Consider the following 16,229-nt stretch of genomic DNA (forward strand, 5'->3'; position numbering starts at 1 on the left):
CAAACTCTACTATGAGTTCTTGTTTGCATATTTTTATGAGATGTTCTTCACCTGTTATTAACAAATCGTCAACATATAACACAAGAATAACCATATCATCACCATCTATTTTGAAGTATAAGTGAGGATTAGCTTCATTTGTAGAATATCCCAACTCCATTAGATAGTTGTCTATCCTTTAATACCATGCTCAGGGACCTTGTTTGAGACCATATAAAACTTTTTTAAATTTATAAACGTGAGTTTTGCTGTCATGAGTGCTGAATCCTTCTAGTTGCTTGATATAAACTTCTTCAATTTTGTCATTTAGGAATGATGTTTCGACATGCATTTGATGAACCTTCCATCTTTTGGATGTTGCGATAGCAAAGATGGTTCTAATTGAAGTATAGCTAGCAATTGGTGCAAATTTTTCTTCATAATCGATGCCTTCTTTCTGTGAGAAACCCCGTGCTACAAATTTGGCTTTGTGTTTTTCAATGCTGTCATCATATGCATGCTTAATTTTAAACAACCATTTAGAAGAAACAACTAATTTGTTTTTAGGTCTCAGTACAACATCCCATACATCATTTTTTAATATGGAGTTATATTCTTCAATCATTGCTTCTTTCCAAGACTGACTTGAAAGTGCTTCTTTAACATTTGAAGATTCTGTTTTTATAAGTTCAGTTAATAATGCAACATAACATGATTGATTTCTTGTTCTTTTACTTTCTCGAATCACTTCATTAGGTTCAACTTGATTTTCTTCTATCATTTTCCTAGCCCAAAGTGGCCTCTTTTTATTATTGACATTTTCAGAATCTTCATGATTAGATGTAGTGGTAGAGGATGGTTCAATATCATTGTCCCTCTCAATTTCTACTTGGTGATTTTCATCTACTTCAGGAATAGATTCAATAATAGATTCATCACTGTTTCTAGAAATATTAAAGGCGATATCTTCTTCAAATTTCACATCTCTACTAATCTCAATTGTTCTTTGACTCGGAATAAAGACCCTGTAGCCTTTGGTTGTTTCACTGTATCCAATGAGTATGCTCTTCTTTTCATATTGTTCTAGTTTTGTTCTTTTCTCTTTAGGAATGTGGATATAAACCTTCCAAATATTCTTAGATGACTTAGATCTTGTTTAATGCCCATAAATACTTCTTTAGGAGTGGTGTTCTCTAATACTAAGTGTGGACATCTGTTTTGAATGTAGACTGCAGTGTTAGATGCTTCAGCCCAGAAGGAAGTATGAAGGTTTTGATTATGCATCATTACTCTGGCTGATTCAATAATTGATCTATTTTTACGTTCAACAACTCTATTCTATTGAGGATTATATGGTACAAAAAACTTGCTCTTAATCACAACAACAATGCAAAAGTTTTTAAAAATTTCAGAGATGTATTCACCTCCATTGTCTGACCTTAGAATTTTTATTTTCTGTCCTGACTGATTTTCAACTAGGGCTTTGATTTCTTTGAACTTTGATAGTATTTCAGCTGATTCTTTCTATTTCAGAAAGTAGATCCAAGTTCTTCTAGAGTAATCATCAATAAAAATTACATAAAAGAGGCACCCGTTAAGAGAAGGTATAGACATAGGACCGCAAAGGTCAGTGTGAATTAGTTCAAGAATGGATTTTGATTTGTGAACACTTTTAGGAATGCTTTTTTAGTATTCTTGCTTAAAACACATCCTTTGCAAATACTTAAGTGATCAGTTTTGAGACTAGACAGACTTTTTGCAATTTTTCTTATGGATGATAATGCATGATAGTGAAGGTGACCTAGCCTCCTATGTCGAATTTCGGTTGAATTTGATGTTTCATGACCAAGAGCTAGGTTTTGATTATTACAAAGTTTATATAGACTTCCATCTCTAAATCCAATGGAAATGGTTTTCTTGATATTCGAGTTCTTTGGCCAAGATAGGACTTTGTCCTCTTGAAAAGTGATTATGAATCCTTGATCAACAAGACCAAAAATAGAGACTAGGTTTCTTTTATTCCAGGTACATATAAAACATTTTTTAGTTGGAGAGTAATTCCTAAATTTAGGTAAATTGAACAGGAACCAATGCCTTTGATAGGATGAGCAGAGTTATCTCCAATGGTAACTTCTTCTGAGGAGTGTTAAGAGAAAGTTTCAAATTTGTCTCTAAAACCGGTGATGTGCCAAGATGCTCCACTGTCTATGATCCAAGTGTTGTTTGAGTTTACTTCACTTGAAAGGGCTAAGTAAAAAGCATAGTTTTCTTTTTCTTCTTTTTCTACTTCCTCTCCTTTGATTTCTGCTAAGGCTCTAACATTGCTTGAATTCTCTTCTTTTTAGGGTAAAAGTTATGGGAGTGACCAATTTTATCACATTTGAAACATCTAATTTGGACCAATCACATTTCTTATATGATTTGTCAGTTTCCCTTCCATTATGTTTGAATTTTCTTTTCTTGTTTGAATTTGCATGAAGTGCTTGAATATCTCCCTCTTGATTCATACTTAGTCCTCTTGAGACTAATCATGATTCTTCTTGTGTGCATTCAATTTTTAGTAAATCAAATTTATGAAGTTCGGGTTGAGAGCTTAATCATCAAATAAATGTTTCCCAAGATGAGGAAGACCTCTTAATGCTATCATGCTGAGTTCTTTGTTATCAACTTGATTTTCCATAGTTGCAAGTTGATCTTTTAATTCAAAAGTCCTTAGAAAGTAGGATGTAATAGATTCTCCATTTTTCATATTTATATATAGTAGATCTTGTTTTAGGGTTAATAATCTACTAGTATTGTTAATTTCAAATGTATCTCTTATTGTAGAGAACATCTCAAATGCAGTCTTGAGACTGGATATGGATGGAAGAATATGATCTTTTACAGAATCTATTATAATTTTCATTGCTTTGTTATAGTGTCTTTTCCATGTTACTTTTTTTGGATAATTTTCAGGGATGGATATATTTGTCTGAATATATTCCTCTAATTCCATGTCTCTTAATATTATCATGACTCTAATTTTTCATGATGAAAAATTTGATGCACCCTCAAGCCTATCTTCTAGCCTTACATGATTCACCATTTTGATTTAAGAATGTAATATAACTTTTGTAAATCTGAGACTTTAGATTTAATTCTGATTAATAGATTTTCTTATTAGAATGGCTTTGATACCATGTTAGATTTAGAGATCTCTGATAGATAAAATTATAACTTTATATATTAACAACAATAGATATTCTTACTTGAATAATTGCAGTGCATAATTGTTCTTCAAATGATGAATGATCTCGAATTGCTGAGATGCATAATATCCTTCAATGTATATCGCTGATAACACAGACTATAGAATGAATTTGGTGATAGTCTTCCAAATCAAATCGTAGAGGAGAATGCTGAGAATATATTATGATTAATGTGCAGATCGCTGGGTCTGTGATGCCTTGGATTGATGACATTCCCATTGGGCTACACTTGTTTATATAGATATGAGAAGGGTCATGCCCAGTAGAGTCATGACTCTACGGGGGCACAACTAACTGATGTTAGTTAAACTAAACCAACATAATTGGTAGTAATACAAGACTCCTGATGGCATATAATCTGAACATGTTAAGATGTTCGCCGATAATCTAAACACAATACTGCTTGCCGATAATATTATCAAACATATGTTGAGACAATCACACACACACACACACACACACACACACACACACACACACACACACACACACACACACACACCTATAAGTAACATCAATGAATATTATCAGATGAACCCGTTACATATTTGCATGTCTAATACAAAAATTGCATAACATCATTACTTTTACTAATGCTAAACATTAACATGGAGAACCGCCTGACTAACTAGAGGGATACACTAATGTTCGTAACATGAGGGTAAACAACCCAAGTCAAACATAGACCATCAAGATTTACATTTTGGTCCTTTCTTTTGAGAGTGTAAAGCCATATCAAATGAAGGTTTGGATGACTTTCATTTTTTCCCTTTAACTGCAGTCCAACCATCCTCCACCTTCCCTGCAACTTTCTGCCAAACCTCACAAACCCCCAAAAATCCCCCAGTCGAAGAGCCAACAACAGTGTTTTGGACATAATCAATAGCAGATGGGATAGCAACAAAATTTTGACTCGAAGGAGGCAAAGAGTCCGGAACCGCAGAGTCAGTAGGAGACGAAACATCAACAACACTTTGAGTCAAAACTGTAGAAGGGACAACATGCGCAGCATCCGAGACATCAACAAAATCCTCGTCCAAAGTGAGATCAGTATGCGAAGAACTATCTAGCCCATTTACAACCGAAGTAGCTTTCTGAATCGTATAATGATCATCCGAAACCCCCAACCACCAAGAAGGTGTTTTCATTGATCTAACCTTGTCAGAAGAGCAACGGGCAACAGGATGACCAGTAATATGACACTTCCTACACTTGAAGGGAATACCTTCATAATCAAGAAGTTGAATCATTTTACTTTTCCATGTTACTTTCTTTGGATCATTTTTAGGTATGGATATATTTGTTTCAATATACTTCTCTAATTCCATTTCTCTAAATATTATCATGACTCTAGTTTTCCATGATGAAAAATTTGATGCACCCTCAAGCCTATCTTCTAGCCTTACATGATTTACCATTTTGATTTAAGAGTATAACATAACTTTTGTAAATATGATACTTTAGATTTAATTCTAAGTAATAGATTTTCTTATCAGAATGGCTCTGATACCATGTTAGATTTAGAGATCTCTTATAGATAAAACTGTTAAAGTAGATATTAATAACAATATATATTTTTACTTGACTAATTGCAATGCATAATTTTTCTTCAAATGATGAATGATCTCGAATTGCTGAGATGTAGAATATCCTTCAATGTATATTGCTGATAACACAGACTGTAGAATGAATATGGTGATAGTCTTCCAAATTAGATTGTAGAGCAGAATGCTGAGAATATATTATGCAGGATTAATGTGCAAATCGTTGGGTCTGCGATGCCTTGGATTGATGACATTCCCATCGATCTGCACTTGTTTATATAGATATGAGAAGGGTCATGCTCGTAAAGTCTTGACGGCCACGTAGGGTCATGCCTTTACGGAGGCACAACTAACTAATGTTAGTTAAACTAAACCAACATAATCGGTAGTAATACAAGACCCCCGATGACATATAATCTGAACATGTTAAGATGTCCACTGATAATCTGAATACAATACTGCCTGCCGATAATATTATCAAACATATGTTGAGACAATCACCTACACACACATATATAAGTAACATCAATGAATATTATCAGATCAACCCATTCCAAATTTGCATATGTCTAATACACAGAAATTGCATAACATCATTATTTTTACTGATGCTAAACATTAACATGGAGAACCGCTCGACTAACTAGAGGGACACACTAATGTTCCCAACATGAGGGCAAACAACCTAAGTCAAACATAGACCATCAAGATTTACATTTTGGTCCTTTCTTTTAAGAGTGTAAAGCTATATCAAACAAAGGTTTGGAGGATTTTACTTTTTTCCATTTAACTATAGTCTAACCATCCTCCACCTTCCTCACAACTTTCTGCCAATCCCCACAAACCCGAGAAACCCCCCAATCAAAGAGCCAACAACAGTGTTTTGGATAGAATCAATAGCATAAGGGATAGCAACAAAATTCTGACTCGAAGTAGGCAAAGAGTTCGAAACCGCAGAGTCAGTAGGAGACAGAACATCAACAACACTTTGAGTCAAAATTGTAGAAGGGACAACATGTGCAACATCTGAGACATCAACTGAATCACCATCCAAAGTGAGATCAGTATGCAAAGAACTATCCAACCCATCCACAACCAAAGCAACTTTTGGAACCGTATAATGATCATTCAAAACCCCCAACCACCAAGAAGATGATTTCATCGATCTAACCTTATTAGAAGAGCAACAAGCAGCAAGATGACCAGTAATATGACACTTCCTACATCTGAAGGGAATACCTTCATAATCAAGAAGTTGAATCAAGGAACCACTTGAAGAAGCCAACTTTATCATAGCAGGGATCCCTTTAGAGATATCCATCTCCACAAGGATGCAAGCATATGTTGTCCTAAAGACATTGGAGGAAACCAAATTAACCATTAAGAAATTCCCAAGGGCTTCCCCCACAGCCTCTAGGGTTGAGTCTTGCCATAGTGAAGGGGAAGATTCGACAATCTAACCCACAGAGGAATCTTATCAAAGGACTCCTTAGTCGGGTTAAAAGCCAGATACCAAGGTTTTTCCATCAGGGGGAATCGTTCCTCCCAAGAGAAACCATGACACAAGACAAAATTCGTATCATCAGCATCAACAAATTTCACAATAAAAAACCCCTTGCTACAAGGTAGATGTGAACTAAATCTGAAATGATTGGTTCCCAAAATTTGGAGATCCAAGCATGCAGATCTGCGAGAGAGGGCCAAGAACCCCTAAAATGAAAGATAGTAACAGTAGCAGAGAAATCATCAAGATATGTATTAATCTCATCAACAATGTCTGATTCAAGCTAAAGAAAAAGTGACTTACATACATGAACAGGCACAGCCTCACGACTAGCCACAACTGAACGAGATCCCTTCCTCATAACTAGAGCAATACTTGCTTCAAAAGCTACCACATCTGCGTAGGAGATAGCAGATCGACCACCAACCACATGAGAAACGGTAGGAGGGGCGACCACAACAAGAACAACCGCAACAGATCTAGTGGCAACCACAGTAGGAGGGGGCCTAGTAAACCTTGACAGAGGAGGTTGTTGTAGGGAGCCTAGCCGCAACAGAAGCAACCATCGCAACACAAGCCTCCCACACACCATCGCAGGCAGGAGCCGAAGTGTCACAAGCAAGAGGTGAAGTTCCAACAAAATGGGTGAGAGCCATCTCCAAGATCTTCCCAACCTTGTTAGTCCTGAAGTACATTGATGATAGTTGGTTATGATATGAGTTTTTGTCACATTAATTTTGATAACAATGTGAAGATTAGTACTATACACGCAGTAAGAGATTGGCCTAAAATTGTGAAACCTTCTAACATGGTTGCAAGGAATTTGTAATGGCTAAATAGAGAAAGAGTTAATTTCCAAGCAAGATATTTACTACTTTAGTTAAGTTGTAGATTGTACATACAAATTTCAATGGTCCTACAAGAACCAGAGCATTTTGTGGTGAAAGGTTCTTTATGCTTTTTATTGATGATTTTACAAGAATGATGTGGGTAGCATTTCTTAGAGAGAAGTCTAAAGCTTTTGAGAAGTTCAAGTTATTCAAGAATAAAGTAGAGAACAAATCATGAATGAAGATAACATGTTTAAGATAAGATAGAGGAGGAGAATTCATTTCACATGAATTTAACATCTTTTGTAAGGATAATAGAATTAAGAGACAACTTTCAACCCTCAAGGCACCACAACAGAATGGGATAACATAAAGGAGAAACAAACCAATTAGTGAGGCAACTAGAGCTATGATGTTTGAGAATAATGTGTCACATACTTTGTGGAGAGAAGTAGTGAACATCACAATACACATAATGAATAGAGTACAAATCAGATAAGGTATTGGTAAGACCCCTTATGAAGTATGGTTTGGACATGCACCTACTGAGAAATACTTTAGAATCTTTGGAAGTAAGTGTTATATCTAAAGAGAACATGACATTGAAAAATTTAACTCTAGAAGTGATAAAAGAATGTTTCTAGGATATTATTTAAAGAGCAAGGCATATAGATGTTTTATTTAGAGATTGAAAACTATTGTTGGAAGTGCTAATGTAAAAGTTGATGAGAAGTTTAGAATTCAAGAAAGAGTACTTGATTATGATTTAGATGAAAATACTAATTAGAGGCCTAACAATCAAAATGTTGAGCATGATCTATTTTATGAGTCTGACAATGACTTGCAAGCAAAAGAACCAAGAGAAGAACCTAGAACAGACCAAGGAACACCTAGATATGTTGCAAGAAATCACCTTGTGAATTAAATAATTGGATGTACAAATAAGAGAGAGATGACAAGAAATAAGGTAAGTGAAGATTTTGTTTTTGATATCTCAAGTTAAACCTAAGATTGTAGATGAGGCTTGTAAAGATGAACTTTGGATGAAGGTTATGAGAGAAGAACTTGACCATATTGAAAAGGACATGGGAGTTACTTCCTAGACCTAAAGAAAAGAACATAATTGACAAACAATGGGTATTCAAAAACAAGATGAATAAACAAGGTGAAGTGGTAAGAAACAAAACAAGTATGCAAAGGTTATTTTGAGAGAACTTTTGCCCCTGTTGCTAGACTTGAAGCAATGATAATATTTTTGAGATATGCAACTAACAAGAATTTTAATGTTTGTAAGATGGATGTTAAGTTCGCTTGTCTTAATGGAGAACTTGAGGAAGAAGTCTACATTGAACAAATTGATGTATTTCACAAAGACATGATTTGCAAATTAAAGAAAGTAATTTATGACTTAAAGCAAACACCTAGAGGTTGGTATGCAAGATTGGAAAAACATTTACAAAACTTGGGATCTAAGAAAGGTAATGCAGATAGTAACATTTACTTGAGAAAGAATGAAGATGAATTACTGATTATTATAGAATTTGTTGATGACATTAGTTTTAGAGGTAATGATAAAGCTAGTACAAAAATTTCAGAAGAAATGAAGAATGAATTTGAGATGAGTATGATTTGTGAGATGAAATATTTCTTGGAATTACAAATAAATTAGAGTAATAATGACATTTTCATATCATAAACTAAATATCTTAAGGATTTGTTGACAAAGTTTGGTTTGAAGAATTGCAAACTAGTTGGGACACCTATGGTTACAGGATGCCAATTATCAAGGTCGAGTTTCCTAGTGCACTACAAAGAAGATATAGATCTGTGATAGGAGGATTTCAATATTTGAATCATACAAGACCAAATATAGCTAATGCAGTTGGAATTGTAGCAAGATTCTAAAAAGATCCTAAAGAAACACATTTGGTAACAACAAAGAGGATATTCACACACTTGAATGGTACATCAGATTATGGCTTACGGTATGACATAATACATGATTTCACTTTATGTGCATACATTGATGTAGATTGGGCAAGAAATGTAGATGACAAGAAAAGTACAAGTGGTGGAGCATTCTGCTTGGGAGAAAGATTGGTTTCGTGTCTAAGAAACAAAATTGCGTATCACAATCTACAATAGAAGTAGAGTACGTTGCAGAAACAAACAATTGTAATTAGATTATTTGGATGAAGCAAATGTTGCAAGACATTGGTATTGAATTTTCAGAACCTATTATTAGTCATTGTGATAATACAAGCACGATTAATATGTCCAAGAATCTAGTGTTACATTGGAATACTTAGCGCATTGCAAAAAAGTATCATTTTTTGAGAGAGAAAGTAGCAAAGAAAGAAATAAGATTGGAATATGTTAGTACAAAGGAAGAAATAGTAGTTATATTTATGAAATCTTTGGCTAAGGACACCTTTGAGTACTTGAGAGGCATGTTTGGGGTTATTTCCCAACCTTCTTTAGAGTAGTAGTTGTAGGATTGCATCAGTCCAATATATTCAGAGCTTATTTTTACATTTGGGTTACATGCTTAGTGATGATTCCTTTGGGCAGTTATTGAGAACTCTTGAGCATTGTTTATTAGTGTCTTTTGACACTTGGTGAGCTTTTTTAGATTGGTTTAGAGATGATTGAACTTCGAGAATTGACGTAATGACACCTTTTTCATTGATGTCAATGGGGGAGAGATATACATGAAAAACTTTACTCATCTATAGGGAAGTGCAATACGAATGAGGGGGCTTATCATTGTTGCAGATTGATGTATGGGGGAGAGTACTATATGGTTGAGTAAGTCTCCTATCATCTTCTAGCAGGGATTCAAAGTCTCCTAACATGGACATATATGCATTGATTATATTTAATTGACTCCACTAGATCTGGAGCTTGAACTTCCACTTGAGCTTGTGGGAAGAGGACGAACACTATTATCTTCCATGTTGATGATTATGGATTGATTTTTATGCGCTACATCTTTCCACTTCCATATTCCCCCTTCATAAAAAATTGCATGGAATAGGCACATATGTCAAGTAACCAAAGACTCAAAGATGAGCCACAAAAACTTTTGACCACTCAAAGCTTCCTTTGGTGTGATGTTTTGAATTGATTTTGTAGGACTATGGTTGAGAATGTATATTATAGTGGCATGTAGTGGTAGCTAGTTCTCCCCCCAAAATAGTTTGGAATGTTTTGTCTGCATCATACTTTGTGGCATTTTCATAATGGTACAACTCTTTCTTTCAGTAATAACATAATGTGAAGGTGTATATGTTGTAATAAGTTTTCTTTATATGCCATTCTTTTTACAAAAATCAATAAACTCATTAGAAGTAAAGCCCCCATTTGTTATGAGTATTTTGACAAGATTCCCATGTTAGAAATAGGAATTACTAAGGGGGGGGGGGGAGGGGGGGGGTTGGGGGTTGGGGTGAATCAGTAATTTACAAACTTTTGTCACCAACTAGATATTATTTGTTACTTTAAACCATACATAACAAATTAATAAGGTAATGTTGAATAGTAACAGTAACCATGCACAAAGATGACTCATGACACCATATTTTGTTAATTGGGGAAACCTTGGCCAAGGGAAAACCCCAGTGAGGATGATACCCACTAGATAATATACTGATATATAAGTTCCTTGTTAGAGGATGGACCCTGTGAGGAGTTAATGAGAAAATTTAGTATAGAGAGTCCCTATTAGTAGACATTGAGTCCCTATTAGGAGATTCCAACCCTGTTAGGAGTTGTAGTATAATAGATGCAAGATGAGCCCACTGGCCAAACATGCACTTCTAATCACAAGAAGAGCTCATTGCCCAAACAAGAAATTAGATTTTTGGAATGTAGATACTGTAACTTCTTTCTTGATTGATCTCGGATCACAAAAATAGCTTTACAAAACTTCACATATATCGCTTTCATAGAAAGTTCACATATCACAATATATCACAAAAATCTCCACTTCTTATCGCAGGATGTCTTTTGCATAAATACTATGCTTTTACACAAATTGCTGCTAGGTCGGCTAAGAACACAATATACTTTTCCAACTTAGAGTAAACATCTAGGATGTCGGCCCTAATTGGTCAAGTAATTATTTTGTAAACAAAATAATTCCTTTTCTTTGATTTCGCTATCTTGTTTCATTGGTAAGACACAAATATCTCTTTTTCATATAGTCCATTGACTTTTGAGGTTATACACGTCATCATCAACATGTATACAGTCTTTATCTAACTTCGCTACTCATAATATGATGTCAGTAACAAGTTACATACAAAACAATACACCACTGTAAATCAAATTCATACTTAGACAATTTTCTGAGTACCAAAAGCTAACTATCTTTATTTTTGAAGTTTCCTATAAGCATTTACATAATGTGTTTTCATAAATGACAACAATTACCTATCTTCATTAGCCAATTGTCAACAATCTCCCCCTTTGGCATTGATGGCAATAAAATAGGAAAAAATGGCCAAGTATCAAAAACTTGTCAAAAACAATATAATAACAATACATCAATCAACTATTACAACTTTTCCATCTTACATATGCTTCCCCTTACAATATGATTTCATACTTTACAATATTATCTTCTCTTTCACCTGATTTACAATTTTCTTATGCATTTTCTCCCCCTTTGACATCAATGACAAAGGTTAAAATGTCAAAACTATCAAAGACTACTGTCAAAAACTCTTTTCTTCTACCTTAAGCTAATAGTATCTTCATGCAATCATCTTAACTTGTCTTAAGACTGCTCATACCTTTTGTCCATGTAACCTTGGCTGATGTAGCAGAGGTGATAATTGCACATAGGGCATACGATGCAATCTTAACTACATTAAGATCAGAATATAAAAAGTTAGAATAAGTGTTCTTGGCCTTGACACATTCCTTCAACTGTCTCTCAATAATGGATATTTTTAGAGCAATAGACTCTAAAATCTGAAAATCTTTTCAAAATTCATTCCTTCTGAAGTTCCAGTTTCCTAATATCACAATTAATACTAGCCACTTGTCCTTTACAATCATCAACTTTACTGAAAGGTTGCTATACTTGGTTGGATAGAGCCTCTAGCTCACTTAGCTTAACTTCAATATGACTATCAATATCCTTAGTCAACTTTTGAGATAAGGTACAATTAATGTACAATACCTTCCATCTTGTTGACATTTACAAAGTTCCTTGATGCAAGTATCAAGACTTATCAAATCATTTTTGATGTTCTGACAAATAGTGCTAACAAGTTAGCATCATGTGAGATTTGTGCCTTTGATTCTGCAACATTTAGTAAATTTGTGAATTCTTCATCAAAGAATTTTAGCACTACCTGTGCCCTCTATTCAGGATTTGTCTTTGTATGTTGGGCTGCCAGAGTACTATGTAATTTGTCAGTAACCTCCATCAAGGTTCTTTGCAGGCTTTTTACTGTCTCGTTCTTCTCAATAAGTTTTGACAAAGATGAGATCAAGTCAGTTTGATCATCATCATTAGTTGTTAGGCTAACAAGTGAAAGCGGAGTAGACGAACTAGAAGGTTTAGTGTCATCTTCCCTTTGCTTCTTTTCAACTATCTCTTTGACTCTTCTTTCTTCTTCCTCTTTCTCTTCTCTTTCTTTTTCTCTCTTTTCTTCCTCCTCTAATCTCTTCTTATCTTCCTCTAACTTCCTCTTCTTTTCTTCTTCAGCTAATCTTTTCTTTTCTTCTTCAACTTTTCTTTTCATCTCATCTTCAAGCAATTTCTACTTGGTCTCTTCTATTTTCCTCTTTTCTTCCTCTAATAACCTCTTCTCTTCTTCAATTTGTTTTAGTTGTTCTTCAATATCCTCAGTGTGAGGTTCATTCTATTCTGAACTCTCAAAAGGGTTAGTATCATCAATGTTAATAGTAACATTGGTTTGATCTATCTGCATTGTGTCACCACTTACTGACACTTCTGAGGTTCTCGGTGCTGGTGAAGATATTCCCTTGGACTCTGTAATCATCTGACTTATAGTTGTCATAGTTTCATTTCTTATCTTATCTTTCTCACCCACCATAAATATAAATGGTCTTACTTTGTTTCTCTGTTAAGGTGCTAGATTGTTCAACAATCTCTTGACTTCTTCTTCATCATCAGTCTTGCATTTGGTTCTTATCATAGACTTTTGAAGTTCTATGTCCTCTTCTCGGGCTATAGCCTTCTTTTCAATGAGTCTATCATAGACTTTTTGGTTCACCGTGCCTTCAATATTTTTAAGTTTCAAATTGTTGGCTATCATGTATCTCATAGTAGAGATATCAATCTGATCTTTCTCAAAATTATTATACAAGTCATAAAATTTGTTCATCTACACAAAGTTGCCTTCATTAGCAATGGCTGAATTTATCTTTTCTATCTTCAGCTTCTAGGGTTGCCGAGCTGTTCCTACTGACTATTTAGAAGTAGTTACCTTTTTTGATTGTTTAGCTTCTTGTTCTTCTTCTTCACTAGACTCACCAATTGTCAAAAATGCCTTTTGCCTCTTTCTTGGTCTAGTGGCTTATTGCTTGACCCTTTTTGTCTTGGTGGTCACAACTTCCACTAATCTCTCTGATTTCCTCTTTGGCTCACTTGGTTGCACATTTGACACTGCTGCATATGGAATGATCTATTCTGAAGATGTCTCTGTAGTAGACACTGACAAAGGTTGCACATATGTTATACCTTGTTTCATAATTTGTCTGACTGCTTGTGACTCACTTTTAGTTATATCGGCTTTTGTTAAAGCTTTCTTCATTATTGTTTCTATCTTCTTGTGAGATGCCTTCTACAAGGATGCCTGATGAGCTAATTGGGTAATCTCATCATAAGCTCTAAATCTATACTCAGCTTGGTCCTTCTTAGATCTTAATAATAAATCAATGTATCCAATTGTTATTTCGTCACTCAATTCATAACCCAAGGGATCAAGAAGTGTTTCTCGGGGTTCTATTGCTTGAATATAAGTAAAATCTGTATCAACCATAACACACATCTTCTTTAAATCTATCTACAATTGTAGGTGCAATTCTGAATCTGTCTCATCTCATTCTGAAATGTTTTTATTATCAAGTTCCCACTATCTAATGTTTTATCTGCTGGATGTCTTCTACACACTTTTGTAATCTTCTCCATTGTACACCTCTCACTGATCATAATTTCTGTGACCAACAAATATGGAAATCTTTTAAGTACATGAAAAAATATATGATTGATTAGTGATTGAAATCTAAACACACCATTCTTAGTCCCCTTGATTTTCTCTAGGTTCTCAAGAAGTTGCATTCTTAGAATTTCACTGAGGTTAACTTGTTCCTTCTCAACACATATCTTGTAGGCTTCTTTGATGAATCCAGTTGATAATTCATCAATCTTAGAACTTGCACATATAGAGTAGGCAATGATTCTACTCAAGAATCTTACATCATCTTGTTTAATGGTGGTGATCAACATGGCCTTTCCATTATAAACTGCTTTTGTATAGCTCTCAACTTTCTTCTTAACCAATTTCTCACCTATAGGTACATTTCCTTGCTTGCTAAGACCGATTACCTCATGAATAAGGTCAGCTGAAATATCAACTACACTATCTTCCATCCATAGTTTTCCATCATGTTTTCTACTTAGTATGATTTGTGTCCACTCATCGGTGTCCAATTCTCGGTATAAATGATATTTGAACAGATCTAGTTCCTTCAAATGTTCAAATCCAGGTTTTAGAGTCATATCGTGATTAAAGTCTGATTCCATATCCTTGTTCATATACTCACTCATAATAGATTCAAACTTATTGGTAAGATAACTTCCTACATCTTCCAAATACACTACATTGTTTAGAGTAATGGATAATGCTAAATTAGGTTTTCCTTCTACGGGTTTCACAGAAACAACTTTCAATTTCAGCCTCTCCTCATTCTCAACATTATGAATGACTGACATATGCATGATTCTATCAAATGTAATCTTTTATTGAATAAATTTTGTGGATAAACGATAAAATATCTCTTTCCAAAAATAGGGTTTGCTTTGAAATTTCCTTATCAAGTCACTTCTGAGTGCTCTATGCTTCAGATGTAATCGCAATGAAAGTGCTAATCAAGTCTATACTTCATTTTATGCCTTCAACTCGAACTTGCATTAATTGCGTACTTTGTAAACACGAAAAGCTGTCAATTACATTTTGAAATCAAATATCTGCACAAGATCTTCTATTTGATCTTTAGATGCTACCTGAGGTTTACTATAGCTTCCTTCCATCATGACAATGGTCGACAAAACTTCGCTTCATGAAATTCTTAGTAAGAACATAGTTTTCATCTTCTGCTATAGAATTAACTTTCTTTGTAATAACAGTAACTCATAATTCCTTCATAACTAGTTTCGATAAGCTCAAAATTTCAAGCGAGCTTAGATGCTGTCTAAACTTATCTCGATACACCTTTTCTCAACTTCGCTACCCATAATTCGATCTCTAAGTGAAGTTTCAAATTCTGGTGATGTGAACAAACTTAATTCAACTTAATTGAATCAAACTCGATAATTGACTTCGATCTTCCTATCTCATCATCTTCTAACTTTTCTTTTGAGATGTCTAATCCTTTTACAAATGCTTTATTGAGTTCTTCTCGAATTTCACTGACTACATTTCTTTGTTCCTCATTGTCTTTGTTAGTTCTGGAGTTCCTTTCATGGTTCCTTCTATCATTTTTGATGTTTCTTCCATCACTTATGTTTCCAAAGTTTCTTCCATTGTTCCTTCAATCTCTAAAGTTTCTCTCCATTCTGCAATACTTTGCTATATGTCCGAAGTTGTTGCATAATTGACATATTGGAGTTCTGTTTCTAAGATTCTGCTAATCATTAGGTGCATGCGAATTTCGAGCTATGTGTCCAAAGTTGTTACTCTTATAACACATGATCTGTCTTTTTTCTTCATAAGGTCATCCTTCTCTCGATGTGCTTTCATTACATCTTTTTCTATCTATAGGGTTAGTATTTCTAGACATTCTACTATTCCTTCTATCATTATAATAGTTAGGTTTCCTAAAATCATTTTCTCTATGACCCATACCATGACAATTATGATAATAA

Source organism: Cupressus sempervirens, chromosome 3 (genome assembly GCF_028749045.1).
Source record: "Cupressus sempervirens isolate cs-2001-9-10 chromosome 3, ASM2874904v1, whole genome shotgun sequence".
Classification (NCBI taxonomy): Eukaryota; Viridiplantae; Streptophyta; class Pinopsida; order Cupressales; family Cupressaceae; genus Cupressus; species Cupressus sempervirens.